The following is an 8,342-nucleotide window of genomic DNA, read 5'->3' as shown; positions in this document are numbered from 1 at the left end:
TGGATTCACACTGGTGCATTGCGGTAATGTGCACATTATCACAATGTGTGGCAATGCATGTTGGTGCACTTCAGTACTATTCATTCCGCACAGTGCCCCATCAGCCTGCCTTGCAGCACAATGGAATGCAACACCACACACTGTAATGTTCTGCCATGCATTGCAGTTGATGCATTGATAAAAATGGTGCATGAGCACTTTTTTATGTTTTGATATGTAACACACATTAGTGTATAACATTATGCACTTTATAATACCACATCAGTTTAAATGGGCCCCTATGGTTTATATTCACTGTAATAGACACATGATCAGGATCACATCACAAGCATGCAACATTTAATACAAGTCAGCAATGCCAGCTCTCGTATTTCTATTAATGAGAAGATATGCAGAATACTATTACGGAACTCTCCTTCTGAAAATACTTGTTACCTTGCTTTCATCTTAAACATTCATCAAATGTCTTTAATACTTTATGAGGAACTGACCTGAAACAATTATACAGAACAGGAGTTCTGACTTCACTATGACTTACTGACTTTCCTTATGCAGAGCTGGCCTGCCACAATTATAGAGAACAGTAGTTTTGCCTTCTTCATAACTCGAGGTCATAGATAACCAGGCAAATAGCATTTAAACAAATCTGAGGTTAAAGTTGTGGGAGCTCCTCCTATAGATGAACAACAGCATTTCAGAGCATTGGATTCTGGGATATATCCATGTTCTAATTAGTTCTATACTTCTATTGTAACATTTGAACATGCTCGTCAACCCCAATGCTATAGATAGAGTGTCTGGTGTGCATAGCTTGTATCACTTTCTGGGGGGACATGCTTTTTTATCCCATAGGTACATTCAGTGAGATGGTGGAGAGGCTGATTTTTAGTGTTTTGCTTATTTATAGAAATAAATAGATTTTTCATACTTTTGTTCCCAGTTGGAAAGATGTCCAGAAATAAATGCAATTTTAAACGTTCATTCTTATCTAAGGATATTTGCTTTAGAATGCCGACCAGTAATGATTATCCTAAAAAAGAGTAATAGAATGTGAATACATTCTATCAATGCGTGCATAGTAGTAATGCACAATAGATGCAGCAAGGGGAGACGTTGCAGAGATAACGAGGTGGAGTTGTATGTAAAATGACACTCTCACATTAAACCATCTCTTACAGGGAAGGGCTTAAAGAATGAGTCAAAAGCCAAGAAACCTCTTCGCTTACGCCCATTTCTCTGCTTCTAGCAATCTGACTAATAGTAATCTGAGCTAACAAGAAGGACTAGAAAGAGAGGAATGAGAACGGAGAAACTGACAGTAGCTATGTCTGCAGCTCAATGGAAGTTCCTGTCAAAATCATTTATTCTCTGCGGTACAGCTTTGATAGGGTTAAACTCATCAAGTAAACTCAGGGTAGCAGGGATATCTGCTCAGAATTTTAACTAAGAATAGGATGCAAGCCACTGGATCAGCTACTGCATACTAGGATTGAACAGCAGTGGGTGTTCAGTGAACTATTTTGTTTTTTTGCTGATTACATGCATCATTTTGGATGTGTTTGAGCTTGCAGGAAAGTTCAGTTTGCAATGTCAGTGGATATCTCTGCAAAGGGGTCTGCTTTAAAGGAAGACAAATACCATTTACATTGTTGGGACCTGTTTTACTTCTGATTCAGCTGATTTCACAGGTAAGATCCTATTGCTGTTAAATTTGTCTAAAGCTTTACATAAGGGTGACTCTTTTTCCAGAGAACTGCATAGCATTTATTTGGTTATTTACTTTATAGACTATATGTAATGAGCTGTCCTGATTATTAGGTGTCCGTACAATATAACCCGATTGTTATAGGAAATAGGAAGTCCAGTGATTGCATTACAGTTTCATATAACTTTTATCAGCACTGTTACTATGTATGCAGTTACCAGTTCAATACAAAAGCCATCTATTCATAATATAGGTATTGAGGAGTAGCTGTGTAATTCTGTAAAAGTTTTAGTAATAATTTTATATTATTCTTTTACTATGCAGACAAACAGGCAACAGTGCAAACATAAATGACAGCCAGCTGTCATTATGTAGAATGGGAAGTTACCCATAAACTTGAGATGACAGTAGCCTTATCCAGCTGATTTAAGCCAGATGGGGCAACTAGCTTATGTATATGGAACTTGGGCACAATTGCCAGCCCACCGATTTTAGAGCAACAATCAAAAATGTCCACTTTCTAGTCCCCTATGATAAAAAGAAGAAACAGTGCCTACTTGTACTTCTCTTCTTCTATCCATGACAATAAATATGAACAATAAATATAAACACTCAGCCAAGCCAAGCATTTATGTTTATGCACACCCCAGCTGAAACTTGTGCCCGAAGGCAGCCAGGTCATGCCTGCATGTCCAATTGTCCTCCTAAATCTTTCGGAACGTTGAGATAAGAAATGAAGATAAAGAGTGAGGTACTGAATTGGCACAACTATGCAAAAATGTTAACACATATAAACTAAGTCATATCAAATGGTAATCTACAATTCATTGTTAACACTAAATATGTTAAGCCTGTTTTGACTAGAATGTTTACATTCATTAAACATGTATCACAGATGTACAGTTCTAAGGAAAGAAACTAATAATATTTTAACAGATGGGACCCTTGCCTGAAGTCAGGGAGGTTGTTGGTTTGAAAATAAGGTGAAAAGATTTTGCATTATAGACATTTGCAAGGATGCCATTGAACCTTTTACATCTGAGAATACGTTGGGGTACGTAATACAGTTCAGATAGAAGGATGTATCACATTATTTTGTGAAGCTTGCATTGTTACCAGGTTGTCAGCACAAGTCTAGCAGAGGATTCATTTAAGCATTATTTACTTATGGGGCTTACTGTATACATGTACTTCAAATATTGTTATTGTTCTTCCAGATGTTTATTGTTGACTTTTTAAATGATACAAAGGTAAAACTTCTTTTGCGTAAAGTTATATATTAAGAAGTGATATACAGCATATATTGAAAAAGTGAGAATATGAGTAAGTTATGTAGTTCAGATGTATTAAATAAACTTTGTTTTAGGTTCTCAAGATATAATGTTTATAATTAGCCTACAACAGAGGTTACCGTAATCCTTTGCAGCTGTTATGGATTGCATACATAAATGTTTGATTTTTTTTTTCATCGCTTACATTGCTCTAAGTTCCATTTTAACAATAATGATACAATGGAAGAAGGTACCTGAATATATTAGTCTGATGAGATAAACATCTGAACTTCATTTTGTTGGTCAAATGACATTAATTCAAAATAGCTGCGCTTCACGTCTAACACATGGAGAAGACTTAGCCAAAATATGATGAAGGAAATTAAGAATTTGTAGAGAGATTCCTTCTTACAGTTTGTCTGCAAAGTATCCTAACATCTCTACAACAAAATGTAAATCACTCAATGTGTCATGGAGAGCCTAAATGATACATTTAACATATATAATCAGTAAATAACACTATCCTGGACCTACTTCTGAATCAAGTTGTAGCTTAGTTTAAGCAATAAAATGTCATGTCACAATGTAATATATAATACATGAAATCTCCTAAACATTTTACAAATGAATGAATATAACAAGGTTCTGATATAAATAATATCAAGGTCCTAAACATATAGGCACAGCTATATCAGCAAATTGTCAGCAAAAGTTACTTAAAACACCATTGCAGCTTAGAGGTAAAAATACATTAAATGTATTGATACCTTTGGTCTAAGCTTATTAGCAGTAAAGGCCATTTGAGTTTGAGGGTGGTGGTAGTTTGTGAACTAATCAACAGCAGAAGTAATTATGATAATATATGACAGATGAACCCATGGATTGCAGATGTAAGAAGGCTAATTGGCATGGGTAGAAGTCAGTTGTTATATAGAGCATTAATTTTAAATGTTCACCAATATTAATACCAAACTCAGTAACTCAGTATTTTCCACAGACACTCTACTTGACTAGTTTTTGTTTTGAAAAACACTGGGGGAGAGTGGGGGGAATTATCCAGACCGAAGCAGGCAAAATCTGGAGCAGTTGTCTATGGCAACCAATCAGCTTCTCTCTTCAGTCTGTTCAGTTGAGCTTTGACAATGAAAGGCGTCCAAGCTCAAAGTGTTTTCCATGTCATGAGTGATGTGGATATTATAGGGTGAACTTAGCTCAATACCCTTAAATATGTCCTTTCTATTGGCTGCAGGTTTCCATACAAATGTATTATATTGTATAGATATGTACCAGTAATATTTGAGTCAAAACTATTATCCAGAATGATAAGTGTGTCACATATAGTATAACGATCAATGGGAAATATCCTCACTGCAGTAATATACTCATATTATTATAATATTTTTCTTAGTTATTTTCTCAGCAGTGTGGTTATTATAGGACTATTATTATATAATGTTCTTGTTTGTTATAGCTGTATTTTGCATTAGGGGCTATCTTTAGATCCCTGGCTATGTGCCATGTATTAAAACATCATGCTTGGGTGAGCTTTAGTCAGTTCTAAGCTAATGGCTGCTAGTGACCGTGGTATATCAGGGTTAAGGTATCTCAGACAATGTTTTAATAATACCACTATTAATTATAAACATAAACTTTTCCACTGGTTTTCAAAGATTTAATAATTTAATACCAGTCTGAGTCAAAAAATATATAGCATCCTGTTTACATTTTCTTTATTTATTAAGATCACAACAAAATGAAAAACAGGTAAAATGGTACAAATATACAGCATTTTGCTGCTTTAACCCGTTGATATTAACAATCACACACAGTTTAATCAGTCAGAGCAGGTTCATTCCCCTTTCCCCATTCTCCTATTAGTTTATTCAGAGACATATGTATTTTCAATTAGACGTAGGCAGTCAAAATGTGAGCAGGCATATGCTCTGCAAATATGGTGGCATGGAAGCACCCTTTATAATATGTTTATTTGAAAACTTAAAATGGTACACAAGGAATTATAACATAAAAATATAATTTTATAAATGTTGAAAATTAATTTGACTAAAAAAATGACCAAAACCATGACAGTTTTCTTTTGAGCCGACTCACTTTTATATAACTATTGTAATATTATGGGCGGATATGACCTATGGCCAGTCATATCAGCGTATAAAACTTTATTCTTTTCCTCAAACAATCAAATAAAAATGGCTTATATTCAGCAGAATGACAAAATCAACAGGGCTTATTGTCAGTAAACACAAGATTCGGCTCAGCCAAGTCCCGCCTCCCGGTTAGAGTCCCAGCCTGCTTACAGAGGGTTCCAGTATGGACACAGGTGCCCCAGCAGGGTCTCGGTAGATGGTATTCCACAGCTTAACACACACAGCCATGTGTTCTGCTCCAGATACGGACTGACTGGCTTCCTGTTCCTTTTTCACACACCCTCTGGCTGGTGGGTTAACCCTTTCATTACCAGAACTTGCTGTAGTCAGGGATGGAGGTTCTGTCCCATCCAAAAATCTCTCTGAGCCTCTGGATTCCAGGACCCATGTATAATTAACAACTCTGGGAAGACAGCCTAGCAGTTTCCCTTACAAGTCCGACCCGGAACCCCTCACCCTGCTTGGCGAGAACCCTGAATACAAAGTGACCTTAACGGGACCACTACCTAAACAAGGGAGGGATATACCGTCCATCCAGGACCCATACCTGGCGTCCTGTACACTATTATTTACTTTTTTATCAAAGTAACAGAAGAGAAATAAAGATGTTTTAAATGTTGCTGTAAAGCAATTGTAGCTTTCGCCTAAATCCATTGTGTTATTATGACCATTAGGTGTGGTAAAAGGGAATATACATTTCTAAAGATGTTCCATCCAAGTGTTGTTTACAATAACTAGTGGGGCTATTGCCTACTAGTTTGATAGTAATATTGTTCTGGGGTTATAGATGATGGAAAAGCTGTGATACCAAATTTAAACAGTAAGTTGTGCTACAGCTGAAGTCTATAATTTCAGTTCCCAACAAAACAGACCCCCTTTAAAATAGTAAATCACAACATGAGTTAATTACATACTGTAATCACCTATTACATTACATGAATTTCAGTATACTTTTTGGTTCCGTTAAATATACTACTAAAGGTGTTTTGTTTATGTGTTTTGTAAGTGCAGAAAAGGTTAACCATGTCAAAACTTCAGTTTTCTCTGTCTGTGTTACCTCAAAGAGTCTATTACGTCCCCCCAGCCCTTATCTTTGACTACAAGCAATAAGTGCCTATGCGTTAGATCTGAAGACAGTAAGAGCGGATGAGCAGTTTAGCAAAAGGCAATGGGTGTGAATATCACTCATGAAAATGCTGTTTGTTTTCAGCCCCCAATTGGAAATTAAGGGGTCTATTCACGAAGCAGCCGAAGGATCTAGCTTCGGCCCCAGGACCCCTTCGGTTCCCCTTCACAATAGCCCATGGCTATTGCAAATTGAAATAGCCAATAGGAATCTAGCAATGCATTCCTATGGGCAAAAATTATAAAAAAAATTCTATTCTGACACGGCTCCGTGTCAGAATAAAAAAAGAAAGAGAAAAAGCAGTGTTTCTCTCCTGGGCGGCCGGGAGCGGGAGACTCCCAGAGTGCCCGGGAGATTTTTTTTAATGACGGCAGCAGAACCGCCAGCCAATAGAAAACTATTCATTGCTGTCATTGCTAGCTCCGCATCAATCGTTTTCTATTTATTTATTTTTTACTTTTTTAACTATTTTTCTGTTCTCCTCTGAGGGACCGAGCAGAACAGCCGAGCCGAATGCCGCTCAGCGGCATTCAGCTATTCACTCACTGCTATTCGGCATCTTTAAGAATAGACCGAACAGCAGCGAGTAGCTTGCCGGAGGTTCGACTTAGCTTGGCGGCATTCGGTTATTCACTCACTGCTGTTCAAGCATCTATGAGAATAGGCCGTACAGCAGCGAGTAGCCTGCCGGAGGTTCGGCTTAGCCGATCCAGATGTTGGATCGTCTGAGTCGAACTCCTTCTGCACTTCGGGTCGGCCGAAAATTCTGTGCATGTTCGGCCGACCCGAAGCCACCTGATGTACGGCTGATTTCAGCCGCTATACAGCTGAAATCAGACATACCAGCCTGAAGTGAATAGCCGAACAGCGTTCGGCTCACTTCACTTCAGGTCGGTCTTTCACTCGGCTGCCTAAGGCAGCTTAGTGAATAGACCCCTAAGAGTTCAGTGCATTTCTTGCTGCATAAAACCTGTGCAGTGCGAGCTATGAAAATAAAACCAAGAGGAAAGCAAAGGACTAGTCACACCTATCACCTGTAGTTTCCCTGTTGCTGATTGTTTTTCACATTACTGACTCACCCTTCCTTGTTCCACATTTCTGTATAGAGGGGGCTTTTTTGATAGAGGAGAAAGTCTTTGCTTCCTTATGGCAGAACTGTCCCCTGGTAACTGGTGATCTGATAAACTATGGAGTAACATTCAAGCAGAGTGTTGAGTTTCAGAAAGCACAGGTCCAGATAACTGATATTGGAGAAGCAGGGAAATCATTGCACTGCAGGCAGGGGCATATCTGCCGCGAGGCAAACAAGGTGTTTGCCTCGGGCGGCAGATTCCAAGGAGGCGCAAAAATCCCGCCCCCCAAAACATTTAGACAGACAGGCTGCACAAAAACCGGCAGCCTGACTGCCTAATATGAACGGGGACGAATCGGTGGGCGGGAAGAGGCAGGGGGCGGAGACAGGAGATGGGGCAGAGATGGAAGAGGTGGGGTGAAGATGGAGGAGGCGGGAAGGCCAAAGACTGCAACGAAGGAGGCGGGGGCAGAGATGAAGATGAAGGAGGCGGGAGGCGTCGCTGAGGCTCCATTCGGGTGGCGAAGCAACGATGATTAGGTGCCAAGGCAGCGGAGGAGGCTTGTTTGTTGACTAACCATTTAACAAAGGTTTTTTTTAAATTAATTAGTCACGACTGATTGTCCATGCCATATATAAATGTTACTCTCAAACTGACAAAAGTTAGGCATCTCTAAAAAAATATAACTAGAAAAAAAATATGTAACAGTACATCCAATAGAGCTTGAAAAATCCTGACTAATGTTATGGAAAAATAAAATAGAAATTGCCTGTGTTCACACAAGCAAAATGTTTGCATCCTTTGTGTGCCATCTTGTAAAATGTTGCACTTGAATGTGCCGATGGCATTGGCTGTAAAATGATTGATAGTATGTCTTGTTGCAGAAACAAATCTAATGTATGTGTTCTATTTGTAGGTTGAATGAACCATAGTTGACCATTTTTATTTAGTTAGGAGTAGACCAGGGTGTGGTGAATTAAGAAGAATATGTAATAAACCTGT

The 8,342-nt window shown here is 38.5% G+C and overlaps 1 protein-coding gene across 1 annotated transcript in view; it reads left to right on the top strand.

The window, feature by feature from the left end:
* Positions 1-1,245: 1,245 nt before the first annotated feature.
* The window catches only part of SLITRK6 (SLIT and NTRK like family member 6), a 54,421-nt gene continuing 47,324 nt past the window's right edge, over positions 1,246-8,342 (top strand). Inside the window, exon 1 of the mRNA XM_018567955.1 lies at positions 1,246-1,688. The gene's annotated coding sequence lies outside the window, so the exon portion shown is untranslated. The remainder of the gene's footprint in view (positions 1,689-8,342) is intronic.

This window comes from Nanorana parkeri, unplaced genomic scaffold (assembly GCF_000935625.1).
Source record: "Nanorana parkeri isolate BGI_ZX_2015 unplaced genomic scaffold, ASM93562v1 scaffold1120, whole genome shotgun sequence".
In the NCBI taxonomy this organism is placed as follows: domain Eukaryota; kingdom Metazoa; phylum Chordata; class Amphibia; order Anura; family Dicroglossidae; genus Nanorana; species Nanorana parkeri.
Note: the sequence above shows the minus strand (reverse complement) of the source record. Positions and strands in the feature narration are given on the sequence as shown.